Source organism: Staurois parvus, unplaced genomic scaffold (assembly GCF_062004578.1).
Source record: "Staurois parvus isolate SC_StPar_1 unplaced genomic scaffold, SC_StPar_1.0 ptg000170l, whole genome shotgun sequence".
NCBI classification, from domain to species: Eukaryota; Metazoa; Chordata; class Amphibia; order Anura; family Ranidae; genus Staurois; species Staurois parvus.
Genome location: NW_028317966.1, coordinates 6,935,860 through 6,957,076, shown reverse-complemented (window position 1 = coordinate 6,957,076; position 21,217 = coordinate 6,935,860). Strand labels below are relative to the sequence as shown.

At 41.4% G+C, this 21,217-nt stretch overlaps 1 long non-coding RNA gene across 1 annotated transcript; it reads right to left on the bottom strand.

The window, feature by feature from the left end:
* Nucleotides 1–1,704: 1,704 nt before the first annotated feature.
* On the bottom strand, nucleotides 1,705–14,219 carry LOC149462738 (uncharacterized). The gene is made up of 3 exons (XR_016312602.1): nucleotides 14,031–14,219; nucleotides 3,805–3,891; nucleotides 1,705–1,943 (listed from the first exon to the last, which is right to left on the bottom strand). It is a non-coding gene; the product is annotated as an uncharacterized LOC149462738 (long non-coding RNA).
* Between the last annotated feature and the right edge of the window lie 6,998 nt (nucleotides 14,220–21,217).

Genomic DNA, 21,217 nt, shown 5'->3' with positions numbered 1-21,217 from the left:
ATGAAATTATATCTCGGCTAGTGGGTCGCATTTTGGAGGTGAGCACACACACTAGCCGGTGGAGGATTGATTATATATAATTTCCTCACTGGATGTTTCACGGCTTGTGTTGAAGATCCTTTGTGTTCCTGGTTTTTTTTTGGGACTGTTATTATCCTTTTTGGGACTTATTCACTGTATCACATTATGTTTTTTTTTTTTTAACATATCAATTTTTTATTATTATTAATATCTTGGGTTCACTTAGTCACTGACACATTAGTAACACACTGTGCTGCCGTTATTGATGTTTGATATTGTCTGCACCTATCCATGTTTTTTGCATATGTTGTTTTTACACTTGGATGAGGGTCATATATGCATTCATCTTCTGATTCTAATCCTTTATTCATTTATTATTTATGATTTATTTTTTCTGCACCAAGCAGCGCAGCACCCATTCACTTCTCTTATTGTTCTCACTATTTTGAAATATAGTTAGGTGTCTGCAGCCACTTGGGGTCATTATGGTTCGGTTGGTAGCACAGGAGGACTGTTCCTGCAAATCTCATGTATTAACCACTTCACGTGTGGACACTTTTACCCCCTTCCTGTCCAGGCTTTCAGCGCTGTCACACTTTGAATGACAATTGCGCGGTCATGCAACACTGTACTCATGTTAATTTGTTCGCATTTTTTGAGCAGGATAAAATTTTATTTTGGTGGTATTTATTCACCACTGGGATTTTTATTTTTTTGCTATATAAATGAAAAATTCCAAAACTTTTGAAAAAAAGTGTTTTTCTTATAAAATTTTGCAAACAAATAATCTCTCTTTATAAATCTTGGCCAACATTTATTCAGTTGTCTTTTTAGTAAAAAAAAAATAACCCAAATTAGTTTATAACCAAAAATTATAATTTTTCTAAATTTTTTTTTACATTTTTATTAAATTTTTTTTATATTAGTATTTATGTTTTTTTTTTCAACATACTGTCACCCTAGCAGTACAGTGTCACCATAGTGACACTGTACTACTTGTGGGGGGTCATGAAGATTTTTTTTTTTTTTTACACTGATTGCTTTTACACCCATAAAGGCTGTAAAAGCAATCACTTCTCCTTCTGTCTGGCTGCATTCTTGCAGCCATTGAGAAATACTCTGAGAGCTGTGATTGGTCACAGCTTGTTACATGGTACATGGTTGTTGTGAATAGCCTTGTACCATGTGACCTCTGTGATCATTCACAGATTTCCTCGTAGTAAGCAATGATGTCAGAAGTGACATCTTGCTTACTACTATTCACGTGACCACTGATTGGCCAATCAGTGATCACATGATCGGGACCTCACACAGAGGTCCCGTACAGCGATCGGTGTTCCGGATCACGGACAGGCTAAAATGAACGGCAACCTGCTCCTGCACTGCTCCCATCCGTCCGTTTATATACATGGGCCGGATGGGAAGTGGTTAATACAATTTTATATAGTTTTGGTGATGTAAAATAAAAAGAAAGTAATGATTCAGATTATTTTAACATATGTATATATGTTTTTATAAAATTTTGAGCTGCCTGTTAACCTGTTGGTAAATTAAAAAAATGTGGTTGATAACGCTACTCCCACCAGTTACATCCAAGCTGCTTTTTAACAGTACTAAAGCATGACTTACAACTGATCAAGTACAAGCTCACCTCAAGGTCACTTCAAAGAATCCCACCAGAAAAAGAATAGACTAAGGCTTTATTTGCACAATAAAGTCATCAAGATATGATAGAGACATGTTGATTTGGGAAATGTACATTTAATCAAAGGAAATACATTTTAATTGTTTAATTTGATAAATCAGATAAACAACAAAATGCATGCTCTGTACATATATTCACTTATTCTTGAAACCACATTTCACTTTTGCTGTTGCCTTTTCTCCAGCTTCTTTCGCAGCTTGACATCCTTTGTCTACAGCTAGAGAGGGAGAGAAAAAACAGTGTTAACAGTGCCTGGGTGACCGCTAATATATAATCATACATAGTTGCATAACAAAACTGAAGCAAAAAATTCATTAGTTAGTCAATATAATTGAACAGTTGAAGTTGAAAAGGTTTAGAAGCTCCATCAGGTTTTATTGTTGAACCCTGCCAAAAACTGAAAAAGGGTTTAGCTGGGTTTCCATTTAGCCTTGTGGTATCACATGTTTAAACCCAGAATTTGTTAAAGGATACCTGTCATGTTTCACATGACTGTCATATTGACTGCCATATGCCTTTAAGTGTTTTCTGTAATTTGTCTCTGCTCCTCCCTTTCCTTTGGTTTAGTTAATGCTGTATAGATAGCCCACCCCCTTCCCAGTAAGGCATTGCAGCTTCTAGCCTCATGTCATGAAGCAGGTCACACTCAGGGGCGGACTGACAACTCATGAGGCCCCTGGGCAATAGGGGATCATGGGTCCCCTGTGTCCTTGCCCAAACTCAAAAAAGCCTATGAAAAAGGTACCAGGGGCATCTCATGGGTCCCCCTACTGACCCCGGGTCCTCGGGCACTGCCCGATTTTCCAAATGGTCAGTCCGCCCCTGGTCACACTATTATCTTTTGACCTATCAGATGTTCATTGTTGTAAGATTCTCTCAGTTTATGTAATAAACTTCACAAGATCTACAAGATATCATCTTGATTGAGTCACTGACTCTGGTATCCAACTGAGATTGGAGTTATCGCTATCTCATCACAACTGTAAGTTACAGAGATCATACTTTAAATGCTTAGATTGGAGAGACAGAACAATACCTGCTAGCAGATAAATTTATTACCACCTGTACTTGGATAACCTGAGATGAACTCCACATCAGCTCTGACCTCTCTAATATTTTGGAGGCAATCCCAGTTAACCCATCCACTCCCACTCGAAACCTCACCAGTTTCTTAGAACTGTCTCTATATTTGAGAAGCTGTGCAAGGGGAGATGTTCCATGCAAAAGTCACTCCCTCTACATCTTAATACCTTTTGTTGAACTCTAACCCCTTGCTGCAATCCTTATTCCTTTGATTGTGGGGAAAATACCTGCACATTACACTTACAGATGAACAAAAAAATAGGACACTACTTTTTTACCCATTAACTTATAGATCTGTATTAAATATCAGAAGATCAGGATAAAAAAAATCATCACTGATTTGTACAGGACACAATTTATTATTTTCAAATTCTGCCTGCACCTGAGAGGCCAATGGTGGTCTTTCAATTCAGCCATGGTGGTGATTGGCAATGGGTGACTAATATCATCCACTGGCTCACTGACATTTTCCTATGTACATTCCCAGGAACAATTTCTCTGTACCTAATGTTTTTGTCTAGAAAAAAAATCCTACTTATTCATTTACTAAGTGCAGCAAAGGCTTGCATTTCCATTAACAGGAGGCATAGAAGTAGATTATCCAATATACTGTGTGCTTTATATCCTCGTCCCTTAATTTGACATATACGAACAATAGTAGTAGCCAAGGACATTTTTGAGGAGCATATAGATATGCTCCTCAAAAATGTCCTTGGCTACTGCTATTTTTACTAACAGGAAGCAAACTAATCTGCCAACTTTGGGTCAATGGTTTATCAAGGTGAATGATATCGTGTTACTTCTTTATATCTTGCTTCCACCCTTAGGGGCAAAACAGAGCAAATCACAAGAATTTTATACCATTGGATCCAATTTCAACAATAAAAAACATTTGGGAAGGTACAGACAAATAGTTTTAAGGAATAATTTAACATACTTATACAGAAATCAATTTTCAGACAATTTTAAATGTTCTAATGTTAGAAATAACTTGCCTTCTTGAGCAATTTTTTGGCCTTGCTCTGCACACTGGTTGGCACACTGGTTGGCAGTGTCCTTTACGGCATCTGTTCCTTGTTTCACTACAGGAATATAAGAATATTTATTAAATAGAATTTCACTTTTCTTTAAATATAAAAAATTAAGTAAAAAAAACCACAATAAATTTTTTTTCTGTTAGAGACATGGGGAAACTTTTTGAAGACCTCTTGTTTCTCTCTCTCTCTCTCTATATATATATATATATTGAAAAAAGTGCAGAAACTTTCTGAAGAGCCCTTGTACAACTGTATGCATTGAGCCACATTTGAAAAAAGGAGTATAATAGCGATGAATAAAAAAGGGTGCTTCTGTTAGGTGCCTTTATTGTTCGACTGTGGTAAAATTTTTAAGTTATAAAGGAGAAGGAAACCTTTTTTAATACAAACATGTATGGTGCCATGCTGACCTCTAGTGCAAGTTGCCTGGCTGCTGTGCTGACCTTTCTGCTTTCACAGTTTGATTTGCTGATTTGTAACTTGTCTTTGACTTTTCTGATCTTCATACTAGCTCCAGGAGCATGAAATCAATTAAATCAATCAATGAAACCCAAATGGAAGCCCCATATTTTCTCTTATGATTGGTTTACTTAGTTTTATAAAGTCTGCTGACCGCCAGTCCTTTCAGATCACCACAATTCCCATTGCACGCATGGACTGACGTTAAGATTATAGAATGATATCTGCATGAACTGAAACCTCAGTTCAGATTTGGTGTGTCGAATTCTAGTATCCATCAATGTTTAGGAGCTGACAATTAAAAAGGTCTTTGTTATTGAAAAAATTATTTTTAAAAAATCTATGTTCTCTTTTTTTTTTCTTTTTTAATTTACTAGTATTGAATTCCCTACTAAAAAGATATACAGCAAATATTTCTGGCATGTATGACATGGGTAGAAGGATGAAGAGCCGATGCCATCACCTAGATCAGGGTGCGGCTACACCTGCAGAGAGAGCAGCACAGCACATAGCAAAGCCTGATTCCTGAAGGCACACCCTAAACAGAGGCAGCAGAATGTACGGCTGACAAATTCCTCTCCATATTATTACTACTGTCAGTTTACATGCAGAGTTATCATATAAAACATGACCCTAAGCATAGCTTGGCATCAGTGGATAGATCAATCTGTAGCACTTCCTAATATAGGTGCTAGGATGGACATAGTTAGTTCATACATAGTTCTGCCTAACAAGGGAGCTAATAGGTACATTTGTCCTTGGCATTCTGTTTCACAGAATGCTGCAATGTATTAGTCATGGCAGCTCATGGTGCTCCAATGTTGTTTTAGTTAGCCTAGAACTCCTTCTGCCTTCTGGAAACCACTAGAGCTTTGCAGAACATAGGTGGGAGGTAGGCAAATGAACAGCATGAATATGAATACAGCTCTGGCCAACTACAGGGAAGCATGCTGGGAGCTGGTATTTATGTTCTGGGAGCACATGGGCTTAGGGCCCTTCCCAGAGTGGATTGCACCAAGCCAAGGTTGAGGCAGGCTTGCCTCCCCTAGTACCTGCAGCCAAGAGGCCTCAGGTGGGTGACCTGAGGGCCTAAATCTGGAACTGACCAGTGGCCCTGATTCTTCTAAAAGCTGACTGATGAGGAGTCTGCTGAGGATCCATCTGGTATACCTGAGAGAGGCTGACGGTTGCTCTACAAAAGTCTGTGAGTACAGACATTGTGGGATCTCAGGAACCTGGTGCTGTTAACCCCCATATGCTGTCCTCTAGTCATCTGAGGGCCCAGCTAAGGGGATTACTGGCTAGTGATCCGAAGAGCTCTGTCTACCTGCCACTTACTGCAGGCTTCTTTACTACATTGCCATTACAGAAGACATCTTCCATCTGCTTCCAGCAAGGGATTACACCTAAGGCTCCATCTTAGAACACTGTCATCAAGTTGTAGAGTATCCTACTGCAACCTCCTAACCCTATCCAAGGGGATGGTCATCATACTCTATGGCCACATGTGTGGCTTTTTGTTTCTTTTACACCTATATCATGTTATAAAGTGCTCCACAAACTGTTGGTGCTATATAAATCCTGTATAATAATAATAATAAAAAAAATAATAAAATCTGTCTGATAGTTGACTACCTGGGCAATATGAAACACTACTGGAATTCTACAAAGAAACCTGATTTTATATGCAGAGACATGATGGGGTGTGCAATTCTTAATGTTCTCATGAAAGTACATTTAAAGTACAATTTACATTTAAAGCTAAGCTCCAGGCAAATAGCTCAATACACTAAGGAAATACATAAATGGTAGCTGTGTTTAGCTGGATTAAGGATTTGTCATTTTTTCCACCCAGTCCTCATTTACATGGCTGTGGCAGACAACATAGCCAGGCAGGTGACATGATTTAGGACACAATGCACCCTGCCCGCAATTACCTGCGAGAACCCCAGCGAAGGTTCCTGTAATTAGCTGCAAGTAGGCAGCCCCATTAAAAGCAATGGAAGGCTGCTGACTCCTAAAGCTAATCACACCCACTTGCATGTAATCTATCAAGCAGTGATTACATGTGAATAATCAGTCCTGGAAACAGACAGGCTGCGTCCAGGGCCGATCACTCATACGTGCAAATGGGTGCAATTAGCTGCAAGAGCCTGCAGCCTTCCATTGCTTTTAATGGGGCTTTTAATGGGGCAGCTAATCACAGGAACCTTCGCTGGGGATCTGGCAGGTAATCCTTTGACAAGTGTGAATACATCATTTTCTCTACTGCATTTAAAAAGCACAGCCTTGTCACCTAATGACCTAGGTGCATTAAAAGATGTACACTCTTTTACTTTCTTAGAAAAGCAGTATAAAACGGTTCTAGTAATCATTTTCTATTAACCACTTTATTACCTCCTTCATCACCAGGTCATTTTTTGCTATTTGGCACTGCGCTACTTTAACTGGTAATTGCACAGTCATGCAATGCTGTACCCAAACAAAATGTATATAATTTTTTTTCATACAAATAGAGATTTCTTTTGCTGTTATTTGATCACCACTGGGGTTTTTATTTTTTGCAAAAACGATAAAAGACCGAAAATTTTAACAAAAAAATATTTTTTACTTTCTGCTATAAAACATAGCCAATAAAATTTAAAAAAATCAAAATGAAATTTCTTCATAAATTTTGGTCAAAATGTATATTGCTACATGTTTCTGCTAAACAAAAATCCCAATAAGTGTGTAGTGATTGATTTGCATGAAAGTTATAATGCCTACAATCTTTGCTATATACTGTAATTTTTGTTTTATACTACTAATGGCGGTGATCAGCGACTTATAATGGGACTGCAGGAGTGCAGTGGGCAATCTGACACTAACTGACGCTGTCTAACTGCCACTGACATCACAAGTGACATTATTACAGTGATCAGTGAATACTCTACACTGTCACTTTACTAATGACACTGGCTGGCAAGGGGTTAACATCTAGGGCGATCAAGGGGTTCAATGTGCGCCTATGTGTTATGAACTGTACTGTTTGCCCTAACATTGTAAAGTGCTGTGCAAACTGTTGGCGCTATATAAATCTTGTATAATAATATTGAAAAATAATGTGTGTAAATTGTGCTACTTTTCAGGGATGAGGAACATATGACATATCACTTCCTCTGTATAGAGTTCTGGGTTGTTTATCAACACAGAGCTCTAGGCTGTGATTGTACACAGCCAGTCAGCATTGGCTGGGACTTGCTGGCAGGCGGTGTACAATCGCAGTGGGTAGCAGTGGGGGGAGGGGTTGTGGCATCCTGGGAGTAGGCCTACAGCTCGTCCAAATGCATTGCGGGTGAGTGGTCTTAAGCTGGTTATTTTTTTTATCGCATCTCTTTGGTTTATGTCAGTGGTCTCCAAATGATATGGTGCACTGTTCTTTCCACTAACACCAATGATGAGGCAACATTCCTTCCACTGACACCAATGATGGGACATTATTCCTGTCACTGACACCAATGATGGGGCACTATACCTTCCACGGACACCCTTGTTGGGGCATTATCCCTTCCACTGGCACCAATGATGAGGCCCTATTCTTTCCACTAACACCAACGATGAGGCATTATCCCATTTACTTACACCAATGATGCGGCACTATTCCTTACACTGCAAATGTACAATCCAAACACACATGTTCCTGCGTTAAAAATGGCTGTGTGTTTAAGTGGGTGCTGCAGTGACCTTCGGCTGGAACCAAACAGAATCAGCAAGGGAGAATGTCAACAGCACATGTGTCAAATGCCTGATGAAGGGGTCCTGCGAGACTCTGAAACGTTGCCTTCCTGTAACTATGTGATCATTCATTAAAACGTTTGGACCCATATTGGTAATCCTTGGTGTGTTGGTGACATTCTCCCTTACTATTCCTTACACTGACACCATCAATGGGGCATTGTCCCTTCCACTGGCACCAATGATGGGGCACTCTTTCTTCCATTGACACCATCGATGGGGCATTGTCCCTTCCACTGGAACCAATGATGGGGCACTCTTCCTTCCATTGACACCATCGATGGGGCATTATCCCTTCCACTGGCACCAATGGTGAGGTTCTATAACTTCCACTGAAACCAACAAATTGGCACAATTTTTTTTTTTTTACTCTCACTCACCACCAAGCCTGAGGCATATTTTATTCCCACTGGTACTGGGACACTTCTCCAACTGGCACAGTCCATCTAAAGTCTGAAGGAGGTAAACTGGCCCTTTGTTTAGAAAGTTTGCAGACTCATGGTTTATTCAATTAGTGACATCTGGTTTAGCTCACACATAGGTGGGGGTTCTCCTTCAGTTCAAGGCAGAAACAAGGTGCTACAACCTGTTTTGAATGGGCTGAAATCATGCCGGACCACACAAAAAATATTGTGCATCCACTACTTTATAAAAAATAAAAATGAAATCCAGTGCAGGCAAACACACTGCATTTGCAACCTGTGTTTGGGGTGCTGTTAAGTTAACACTGACACCTGCTGCAGATCACAACTGCAATCAGTTTTGAAAGCGGTGCAGGAAATACGCACGGAACGTGGGTTTCCCGAACCATGTTCTGGTGTGAACTGCCCCTGAAATGCGCACGGACCGTGGGTTTCCCGAACCATGTTCTGGTGTGAACTGCCCCTGAAATGCGCACGGACCGTGGGTTTCCCGAATCATGTTCTGGTGTGAACTGCCCCTGAAATGCGCACGGAACATGGGTTTCCCGAACCATGTTCTGGTGTGAACTGCCCCTGAAATGCGCACGGAACGTGGGTTTCCCGAATCATGTTCTGGTGTGAACTGCCCCTGAAATGCGCACGGAACGTGGGTTTCCCGAACCATGTTCTGGTGTGAACTGCCCCTGAAATGCGCACGGAACGTGGGTTTCCCGAACCATGTTCTGGTGTGAACTGCCCCTGAAATGTGCACGGAACGTGGGTTTCCCGAACCATGTTCTGGTGTGAACTGCCCCTGAAATGCGCACGGAACGTGGGTTTCCCGAACCATGTTCTGATGTGAACAGTCCCTGAAATATGCACGGAACGTGGGTTTTCCGAACCATGTTCCGGTGTGAACTGCCCCTTAAATGCGCACAGACCGTGGGTTTCCCGAACATGGAACGTTGGTTTCCCCGAATCATGTTCTGGTGTGAACTGCCCCTGAAATGCGCACGGACCATGGGTTTCCTGAACCATGTTCTGGTGTGAACTGCCCCTGAAATGCGCAGAGAACGTGGGTTTCCCAAACCATGTTCTGGTGTGAACTGCCTCTGAAATGCACACAGAACATAAGTTTCCAGAACCATGTTCTGGTGTAACCTGCCCCTGAAATGTGCATGGAACGTGGGATTCCTGAACCATGTTCTGGTGTAAACTGTTCCTGAAAGAAGATCATGGAAACCTGCCAGTTCTCTAATGTGAATACACAACAGATGGTTCTAAAAAAGATAGAAACTGACCGAAACCTGACTTTGCACTCTTTATTGGGATCTTTGAGAATATTTGAAAACAAATTACCTTACAGTATATGCAGCTTGAGAGGTGAGTGAGGGCTTGCTTTAGAGCACTTTACTATTTGTTGAAAATATGTAGTTTAATGCCCATAATCAGGGCACAGGTGCACTTTAAAGGGTATTACCCTTTATGTAAAGTGTTTGTAAAGATAGAAGGTTTTTTTCTATCTTAATGCATTTTCTGCATTATGATAAGAAAACCTTCTGTGTCCAGCTCCCCAGCCAGCCCCCCCAAATACTTACCTGAGCCTGTTCTGGATCCATTGCTGTGCACAAGAGCAGCGTGTCTTTCCTCTCTCTCTTCTCACTGGATATGGAGGCAGCAGTGGGAGCAATTGGTTTTTGCTGCTGGCAATCACAGCCTCTGAAGAGAGAGCAGGGCTGATCCACGCTGTGTGTGTCTATGGACACACACAGAACGGCTTGGGATCGAGCCCACATACCCCCATAGCAAAGCAGCTTGGGAGAAATTTCTTTCTTTCTTTCCTTTCCTTTCCTTTCTCTTATATAGCGCCGTCAATTTATGCAGCACTTTACATATATAGTGCACATTCACATCAGGGCTAGGGGGAGGAGACAGGAGCGCCTTTGGGGGACACCAGAAGAGGGAGATCTTGGCTGCTCATTGCAAGACCATTGCACAGAGCAGGTAACTATGATACTTTTGTTAAATAAATCGAAAAAAAAAGTTTGCAATCACTTTAACTGAATAAAAGGTGACCATGTCTTTAAAAACTAGTTTTCTGCTTTACAATTGAATGAAATATCAGCATCAAAACTGAAAAATAGAATGTATCTGTTTCACTCTTACTTTAATTCTATACTATGTACAGAAAATTATTGGTTGTTACACAGATGATATGAGCAGCACAGCTGTTATTTTTTTGTAGTCTTCCAACTTGGGGCTTAATAAATCATTGTATCAGTTAATAGAGATACAAAGACAGAATATAGATAAATGGTATGCATTTAAAGCAAACCTGTGCTTTATTCATGCACAAACCCATGGTCATCATGGGTAATTATTATTATTCAGGATTTATATAGCACCAACAGTTTGCGCAGCGCTTTACAATGTAAATGTATCAGTCTTATCAGTCTGATAAGTTATTTTTTCTGGAATTACCATAGTCTGTATACATCATATAGTATACCACAAACTTTGTGCCTGGGGTGCAAAAATTGTTTATGGCACCGTCTGACTTTCAGACACAATCCAACCATTCCCAGGCACTTGTGTCCAGCAAAACCCTCATAACCATGAATGCTAACTCTAACACCTCCTTATCTAAGAGAAAACAATAGCAACCTGTTAAGATTTTCTAAGCTTCTCACTTAAAGTGTATACATGTAATGCCCTGTACACATGTTCTGAATATTGGGCGGTATTGGCCAGTTCTATAGAAGCTGACCGAAAGTCTGACTTCTGTTGAAGGAGAATGTCTGAAAAAGGTCTGCTGATCGGCATCCAATCAACAAAGGCTGAGAGTGCTGACCGGAGTGTTCTGGTGGGGAAGGGGGGGGGGTCTCCCTGTCAGAACACAATAGCTGAGCAGGGAGATTTCTGTAATAACATTGGATTGTTAGTATAGAATCTTGTGATCTTCTGCTGAGCTCTTCAGTTTTTTATCGTTCAGTTCACTGGGTTGAACGAAAAAAGACTGACAATGTGTACTAAGCCTAATCCAATGAGAGCGCCAAACAAACGCTTGAGTCCAACATCATTTATTGATCAAATGGGTTCATAGTAGACTAAAGCCAATCCATTTCAGGGGCCAATCACACTCCTCCTTCAACAGGGTTTAAGAATTTCGACTGTGAGTAAATGAGTGGAGTGGTGAGTAGATACCAGATAAATCTGCATTATGATTTACTGGTTGGAACAGTTTCTGAAGGGCAGGTGTTAGTGAACGCTGCAAAACATATGTCAAGGCAAAATAAACAAAAACTAAAGTCAGTACATCTCTGCAATACATGCACATTTATCCATGTTTTTTTCCCTTTAAAGACCTTGCAAGTATAGAAAAACTCCTAAGTTATGTTGTGACAGCACAAAGCATTTTTGTGGACTGGTATCAGCCCTCCCTGGTTGTCTTTTGCTCGGCAGCACAGTGGCTAAATGGTTAGCACTTCCACCTGGCAGTACTAGAGTTGTTGGTTCAAATCCCAACCACGGCACCTCCTGCCTGGAGTTTGCATGTTTTCCCTGTGCCTACGTGGGTTTCCTCCCACACTCCAAAGATATGCTGGTAGGTTACTTGGCTCCTGTCTAAATTGGCTCTAGTATGTATAAATGTGAGTTAGGGACCTTAGATTGTACACCCATTGAGGGTTAGGGACTGATATGAATGTACAATATATGTGCTGCATAAAATTGATAGCACTATATAAGTACCTGCAATAAATAAACTACTTAATCCCTCCCATTGTCTTCATCTCCACAACTAATTGCTCTGTTGTCCAAAAAAACACTGGATTTTTAATTAAGCTCCTTGAGATAACACAGAAAGTCAGTACAAAAAACAGGACAGCTTGGAATTTCTGCCATAATCCACAGGTAGCTACTGAGCAGATAAAACGCTGACAGGCATACATTTACAAGACCATGACACTTTCCGTGTTAGAATTTACATACATTTGAATTTCTCCAGAACAGACAGTGCCTGCAGGGTGCTTGGCTCTCATGGTTGTGAAGTTTTAGGTGCCATGTGCCTGTTGGGTAACCAACAGTTTTGTTCTGGCATGCTTTAATGAAGTCAGAACAACGCTGTGGGCACACACATGAGTGACTATGACTTCTACACTGCACACATGTGGTCTCTACAAAGACATGGCTTTGCTTTGTATTTTTTTCCAAGCCGTGGAACACTTCTTCCATGTCCCAGAGCTCTTCATAATGCTAAATTATTAGATATGGGACTTAAACCTAAACTTTATTCAATTAGCAAAAGTCAGTATGTGCTGCGCAGAGCAGAATGATACATTTCTATACCCATATGTGTAACCCTAGGTTCACATCTAAGTGTTTTGCAGAAACTCAATACAGTCCATTTATTTATTTATTTATTTCAGGTACTTATATAGCACTGTCAATTTATGCAGCACTTTACATATATATTGTACATTCACATCAGTCCCTAACTCTCAAGGGGCGTACAATCTAAGGTCCTTAACTTACAGTCATGCATACACACACTAGGGCCAATTTAGACAGAAGCCAATTACCCTACAGGCATGTCTTTGGAGTGTGGGAGAAAACCTGAGTACTCGGAGGAAACCCACGCAGGAACAGGGAGAACATGCAAACTCCAGGCAGGTGGTATCATGGTTGGGATTCAACATAGTTTCCTATGGGACATGTTCACATCTCTGTTTTCACCCGGTGCGTTTTTTGGAAAGGGTCAGGGACTTTTTTGAACACAAAAAGTTGCATTTTTTGTTCTATAAACGTCAATGGAAATGCTGCAAAAAATCATGTATTGTGTTTTTGCCACATTTTTGATAAGTTTTAAATCTGCCTAGCAACAAGGAAAAAAAATGCAAAACGCATCAAAAATGTGGCAAAAACACAATACATGAATTTTTGCAGCATTTCCATTGAAGTCTATAGAACAAAAAATGCAACTTTTTGTGTTCAAAAAAGTCCCTGACCCTTTCCAAAAAACGCACCGGGTGAAAACAGAGATGTGAACATGTCCCATAGGAAACTATGTTGAATCCCAACCATGATACCACCTGCCTGGAGTTTGCATGTTCTCCCTGTTCCTGCGTGGGTTTCCTCCGAGTACTCAGGTTTCCTCCCACACTGTGGCAAAAACATGGCAAAAACACATGTGCAAAAATGCAAAATGCAATGCAAAACGCACTGCAGAAACGGATCAAACGCAAACGGCATAGGTGTGAACCTAGCTTAATACAGCCCTGCTGATTAGTATATTGCTTGTTGGTTTGTCTTTGTTTAACAAAGTAAAAGTGTACTTCAACCCATGAAAAGCACTCAGCAATATCTGTAATCAGGTTTACACAGGTTGAAAAATTAACAAATATATTTGCTTGTGAACAGAATTACTGTTGTTAGTGAATTATGCTCAATGATTGACAGGTGTAATGGATATAGCGAGTAGAGGATATGAGTGATAATATAATATAATATGATATAATATAATATATAATATAATGTAATAATATTTCTTACCTAAATCAGAAGTATTCAAATCAATTCCACCCTTTTTAAAAGCAGACATTTTCAATTTTGAATGGATCTCTATTGATGCCTCAGGGAGAAAAAACTGTTAGACGATGGATCATCCAAACTGTTCAGAGGAGACAGTGGTGATGCGCCTTTATTTGTTCAGGATGCCCCTCCTTGTACCCCCTCCAGCAAAACCTCATCATGTTAGCAGACCATGGCATCTGCGTAGATGTGATAATCAACAAGTGGCGGAATTAATTTTTGAGCAGCATTGTGTTCTGTTCCCTGCAGGCTGGGTGGACCAGTTACACTGGAAAATTCCAACCCTGTAGAGGCGATATTGCCTCTGGCACAAAAATACAGTTTTGCACATTTCTGATGGTCTGGTATGCTCATTTTACAATCTGCTGTGGATTCTCAATGACTACAAAGCCTTTTGTACTGGCCCATCCTTTCATTCTTTTGTGTTTGTTTGTGTGTGTCCTAATAAAATTCGATTTAATTAAATAGCAATGACCAAAGCCTACTAGCCCACAGAAACCAACCACTCTACTCCCACTCTTCTGATTCCTTCAAATCAACAATAGTTGGAATCTGGTTGATGAATCTGAAGTAATCCGAGTCACTAAAATAAAAGCTTTAACATGTTGATATAACTTCAAATATCATTTTCAATGTTCTTACATCTGCAGCTTTCATTAAAATAATGTGCAGCCAGGTGCTTGGCTAGACAGAGAGTAACTTAGGACGCTGTGCTCTCTGTGCTTCCAAAACACTTCATCTGAATGAGTTAACACTACTTGTGTGGTACCATGAATGTTCATGGGCCTATGAGCAAACTGTATAGGGTTACTGTTAACCACTTCCCTGCCACCCTATAGCACAAATACTGCTACAGGGCAGCAGGGCTGCACAAAAATCACACACACACGTGTGTATATATATATATACAGGGGCGGACTGACAACTCATGGGGCCCCCAAGCACTAGGGGATCATGGGGCCCCTGTGTCCTTGCCCACACTCAAAAAAGCCTATAAAAAAGGTACCAGGGGCATTTCATGGGGCCCCCTACTGACCCCGGGCCCTCGGGCAGTGCCCAAGTGCTCGAATGGTTAGTCCGCCCCTGTGTATATATATATATATATATACGTGATTTTGTATTTCTGGGTGGGGGCACACGCACGCCACATGCGCCCTACCTGCACTGCCATTGGCAACTACAGCTGTCAATCACCAGGTCCCGGTTGGAGATTCCCCCGCTGGCACCCAGCGATTGCCGACTATCACTGAAGGGGGGAGAGGTCTGTATGTAAACAGTACAGATCTCTCCCCTGTCAGCTCTAGCACGCTGCTTTGTATTGCTCTGCATAGCATAGCAGAGCAATACAAAACAGCATGCCTGCCTAGTAAAGCACACACACAGCACACAGTAAAACACACACAGCACACTGTTAACCCTTTGATCGCCCCAGATGTTAACCCCTTCCTGTGTTAACCCCTTCTTAAAATGAGATTTATTGAATAAGAAGTAGTATACTCACAAAAGAATAAAATCAAAGGCACATCACAAAAAAGACAGCATGGTCCAATCTCCCTGGATGGTGGCTCTTTGGCTCTGAGGAAGAGACTCTGCCTCGAAACGTGCCAGCCATTTGGAGGCCTACAGTCCCCCAATAGCCACCATCTAGGGAGATTGGACCATGCTGTCTTTTTTGTGATGTGCCTTTGATTTTATTCTTTTGTGAGTATAGTACTTCTTATTCAATAAATCAAATTTTTAGAAGGTAATGCACTAGGCCCGTGCGCCCTCTGTTTGTTTCTTTGCACATAGCTTCTTTGGATTTCCCTGGTTCGTTGAGGGCAGCAAGGCTTGCATTCCCAAAAAGTACTCCATGTGGGGTTACTGACATTGTGAAGCTCATCGTCTAGTGCAGGAGTTTCAGCTTTCAGTTGCGCATGCTTTTTTTTTATCAGTTAACCCCTTCCTGCCCAGTGCCATTAGTACAGTGTCAGTGCTTTTTATAAGCACTGATCACTGTATTAGTGTCACTGGGTATATCAGTGGCAGTTAGTCAGTTCCCCCTCCAGTGTCAGAATGCCCACCACAGTCCTGAAGTCCAGGTAAAAGTCGCTGATCGCTGCCATTACTAGTATAGTGAAAAAAAAATTCCAGTGTATATATACCACCATTTTTTTTTAGCAAGGACATGTAGCAGGATACATTTTGCCCTAAATTTATGACTAAATTAGATTTTTTCAATTTTTTTACTGGACATGTTTTGTTGCAAAAAGCAAAAAATTTTTTATTTTTTTCTCACAATTGTTGGTCTTTTTTTGTTTATAGCACAAAAAATAAAATAACACACAGGTGATCAAATACCACTGAAAGAAAGCTTTGTATGTGGGAAAACAAAGACATAAATTTCATTTGGGTGCAGCGTTGCATGACCGTGCAATTGTCAGCTAAAGCAACACAGCGCCGTATCGCAAAAAATGGGCTGGTCCACAAGGGTCATAAATCCTCTGGAGGGCAAGTGGTTAAAGTGGATATAGAGGCAGAAGGTTTTTTTTACCTTAATGCATTCTTTGCATTAAGATAAAAAACCATCTGTGATCAGCTCCCCTCCCAGTACTTACCTGAGCCCGATCATAATCCAGTGCTGTGCCCGGGAGCAGTACCACTGCTCTCTCCATCTCTCCTCACAGGGCATGGAGGCAGCAGCAGCTGCCATTGGTTCTCGTGTTGTCAATCAAATCCTGTAAGGAGGGAGCTGGGGGCGAGGCTGAGCTATGCTGTGTTTGTCAATAGACTCACACATACCAGTTTGGGTTTGAGCCCGCATGAGTGCCCCCATAGCAAGTGGCTTGCTGTGGGGGTGCTTGGAAGAGAGGAGGAACCAGGAGTGTCAGTGGGGGACCCCCAGAAGAGAAGGTGTGGGGCAGCTCTGTGCAAAACCATATCACAATGCAGGTAAGTATAACATATTTAACCACTTGCCCTCCTGAGGATTTACCCCCGTTCCCGACCAAGCCATTTTTTGAGTATGGCGCTGTGGTACTTTAACTGACAATTGCACGGTCATGCAATGCTGCACCCAAATGAAATTAAAGTCCTTTTTCCCCCACAAATAGAGCTCTCTTTTGGTGGTGTTTTATCACCTGTGCGCTATAAAAAAAAAGTCCAACAATTTTGAGAAAAAAAAACAATATTTTTGACATTTTGCTATTAAACATGTCCAGTAAAAAAATTTTAAAAAACAAATTTCATCAATAATTTAGGTCATAATGTATTTTGCGACATGTCTTTGCTAAAAAAAAATCCCAATACATATAAATTAATTTGTTTACATGAAAGTTATAGTGTTTACAAATGGCGGTTTTTATACTGCAATTTTTTTTTCACTAGTAATGGCGGCGATCATCGACTTATAACGGTACTGCAGTGGATATTCTGACACTTGGGAGAACTGACTTGGTGTCATTGACATCCCCAGTGACACCAATATAGTGATCAGTGCTAAAATAAAGCACTGACACTGTACTAATGACATTGGGCAGGAAGGAGTTAACATGAGGGGCGATCAAAGGGTTAACTGTGTGCTGGGAGTGTTTTACTGGGGGGCGGTGTGTTGGTGCTTCACTGTAAGCACACTGCTCTGGATGGCTGTGCTGTGCAGAGCAGTGAGGACTGTTACTGACAGAGAGGAGGACTGTTAGTAAACAAAGCAGTTCTCCCCATCGGAGATGCTCGGTAATTGCCGTGTGTAGGTAGGTAATCACCAGCTGGGACCCGGTGATTGACAGCTGCAGCCGCGAATGGCTTGTGTACGCCCCCTACCTGGAAATACGAAATCATGTATATATACGTGATTTTGCGCACCCCTGCCGCCCTGTAGCAGTATATCTGCTATAGGGGGGTCGGGAGGTGGTTAATATTTTTAAAAAAGTAAACCTTTGCAAACACTTTAACATTTCAAAAGGGAGTAGCTCTAGTTATGTAACCACTTACCACAATAGGATGTTTTAGGCAGGTGTGAATAAATGTAACGTAAGAATACTTTAAAAAAATATATTGTAATGGTTTAGTTTTTATCAATTTACAAAGTGCTAAGTGAACAAACAGAAGAAAAATCTAAATCAAATCAATATTTGGTGTGGCCAGTGCTAGATTATTTTATACCTTAGGCAAGACCAGTTACTTGTACCCCCTCCCCCCCAAAAAATAACAAAAACTTCATCTGTAGTTCTAATTCACCCCTCCTATCACACATCCTCTTTCCCCTCAAATTTTCCACTAATAGAACAAATCCTTTTTCCCAAATCCCCCCTCCTGGCATAAATACCCCCAATCCTGCCTCCTAACACAAATCCCACTAAATCCCTCCTCCTAGCATAACCCCCTCCAAATTACCCTTCCCAGCACAAATCCTTCCTCCCCACCCAAATCCCCCCCCCAGCACAAATTCCCTTCTTCTAGCACAACCCCTTCCAACCCCCCCTCCTACCACAATTGCTTCCCCGCAATCTCCCCTCCTAACACAAATCCTTTCCTTCCCCCAATCCTAGTACAAATCCCCATCCCAATCCCCCCTCCTAGCACAAATCCCCCCAATCCCTCCTCCCAGCACCAATCCTCTTCCTTCAATCCCCCATCTAGGGCAAATTCCATCAAATTCCCTCCTCTAGCCCCAACCCCTACAAATTACCCTTTCCAGCATAAAATCCTGCCACCTTACCTAAAAATCCCCCCCCCCCGAGCACAATTCAACCAAACCCCCCTAAACCTCCTTCCTACTCCTAGTACATATCCCTCCCCATTCCTTCTCCTAACACAAATTCCTCACCTTCCCCCCATCATTCCCATTACTCTCTCCAGCACAAATAGCCCCCATACCCCTCTTCTGCACAAACCTCTCATCTCAACAGAAATGATTTTTACCCCCCCCCCGCCCCCCGAACTTACAGGCAGGAAAGCAGGTAGAGGTGCGGGTTGTGCTGTGCTTCCACTCCTGTCAGTGGAGCGATCTTCCATACAGCAGATGACACAGGGTCACTCTTGGATCTGGCTGTACACAGTCTGATTGCCTGGCCCCCTATCTTGGCCAGATGGTAAATCCCCCTCATAAATAAAATGCAGTCCTCCAAATTCCAGTCGAAAACATAGCTTAACCAATCATCTTAGTGCCAAGCTGATTTTACAGGGGGCCGCTTGCCACCTTTCCCAAGCTCTCCTATTCCACTGGGGACCCCAGGACTGCTGTGGTTGGTCTGGATGGATGATCATAGAGAAGAAGAAGGAACTTTTGTTCCTTGATCATCTCTATGGCGTATGAAACTGGAAATGAGGATTTTTTCATTTCCAATTTTGGTCCTTTATTTGCTGGCCATTAATTATTATTATACAGGATTTATATAGCGGCAACAGTTTTCTCAGCGCTTTACAATATAACGGGAGACAATACAGCAACGATACAGTTCAATACAAGAGGGTTAGGAGGGCCCTGCTCCTTGGAGCTTACAATCTAAGATGGCCAGGGAAGCAGCCAATCAAACGAATATCAGTTTGATCGGCTACTTTGGACGGCAGAGGAGAGATCTCGGGTCCAATAGACTGAAGATCTCTCAGTAAAGAGTACCTGTGACTGCACATGTTACCACGAAGGATGTTGTTCATCCTTTGTGATAGCAATAAAGTTAATCAAACAATTAAAGAGACAGTGTAAAAATTTAAAATAAATAATAATTAAAAAAAATTAAAGAGCCCCCGTTCCCCTCTGCTCATGCGCAAATGCGAATGCATGCGTACGTCCAGTACGCATATGTAAAAAGTGATCACAATACTTATGAAGTATTTTCATGAATGCCAGATTGAAAGCAAACATTCTAGCATCAAACCTCCTGTGTAACTCTAAACTGGTAATTTGTAACAGTTTTAAAGTATCTCCTATGGATAATGTATTGTAATTTGTTGCCATTCCATAGGGGTGCACATTTTAAAGTGTAATGTGTGGTATCTATTTACTCAGTTATTATACAGGATTTATATAGCGCCAACAGTTTGCTCAGTGCTTTACAATATAACGGGAGGCAATACAGCAACAATATAGCTCAATACAAGAGGTTTAGGAGGGCCCTGCTCCTTGGAGCTTACAATCTAAGAGGGAGGGGCTAGTGATACAAAAGGTAGTAACTTTGGGGGATGGACTGGTAGGAGGAGTAGAAGATTCCATTTTTAGCTGAGGGCAGGATAGGCTTCCCTGAAGAGATAGGTTTTCAGAGATCGCCTAAAAGTGAGCAGAGTAGGCGATAGTCTGATAAATTGGGGTAGAGAGTTCCAGAGGATTGGGAAGCTCTGAAGAAGTCCTGGAGACGCGCATGGGAGGAGGAGATAAGGGAGCTAGAGAGGAGGTTGTGCGAGGAGCGGAGAGGATGCTTTGGGTAATATTTAGAGACAAGATTGGTGATGTAATTTGGGGCAAAGTTATACATGGCTTTATATGTTAGTTAAAGCGGAATTCCACTCAACCTATCAAAAAATAAAAGTTAGCAGCTACAAAACAGCCACTTACCTGTCCCTTAGTCCCGCGGTGTGTCCCCTGCAGTTCGTTTCACCGGCCGTCCTGTATTCCAGGAGGCCGGCATCTTCAGTGTGGGCACTCGGCTGTGATAAGTGGGAGCGGGTACCTGTCAAATTCGGGTACCCGCTCCCCCCCGCCCCCCCAAAGGTGCCAATCCTTAATGGGGAGCTGGGGAGCAGTCCTTAAAGTGGAACTTTCCCTTTTGGGTGGAGTTCCGCTTTAACATCATCTTTTCTATTTTACCTGAAAATGGAGTATTTTATTGTGTTTGTGTGCACTAAAATTCATTAAAGTGTATTTTTTTCCTAAACATTTGTGTTTTATAAACTTCTGTACAAATACCGTGTGAAATATAAAAAAATTCAACAACCACCATTATATTCTCCAGGGCCTTTTCTTTCAGAAAATATATAATGTTTGGGGGTTCTAAGCAATTTCCTAGTATAAAATATGCTGATTTTTACATGTATGCAAGAAGTGTCAGAACTGGCTTGGGCCGCAAGTGGTTAAAAAAAGTACTTAAATGTGTTTACAGCCACATATACTAAATATAACAACTATATACTGTATTTTGATGGTTAGTGTGCTTCTGCCACCTACTGAGCTTGTG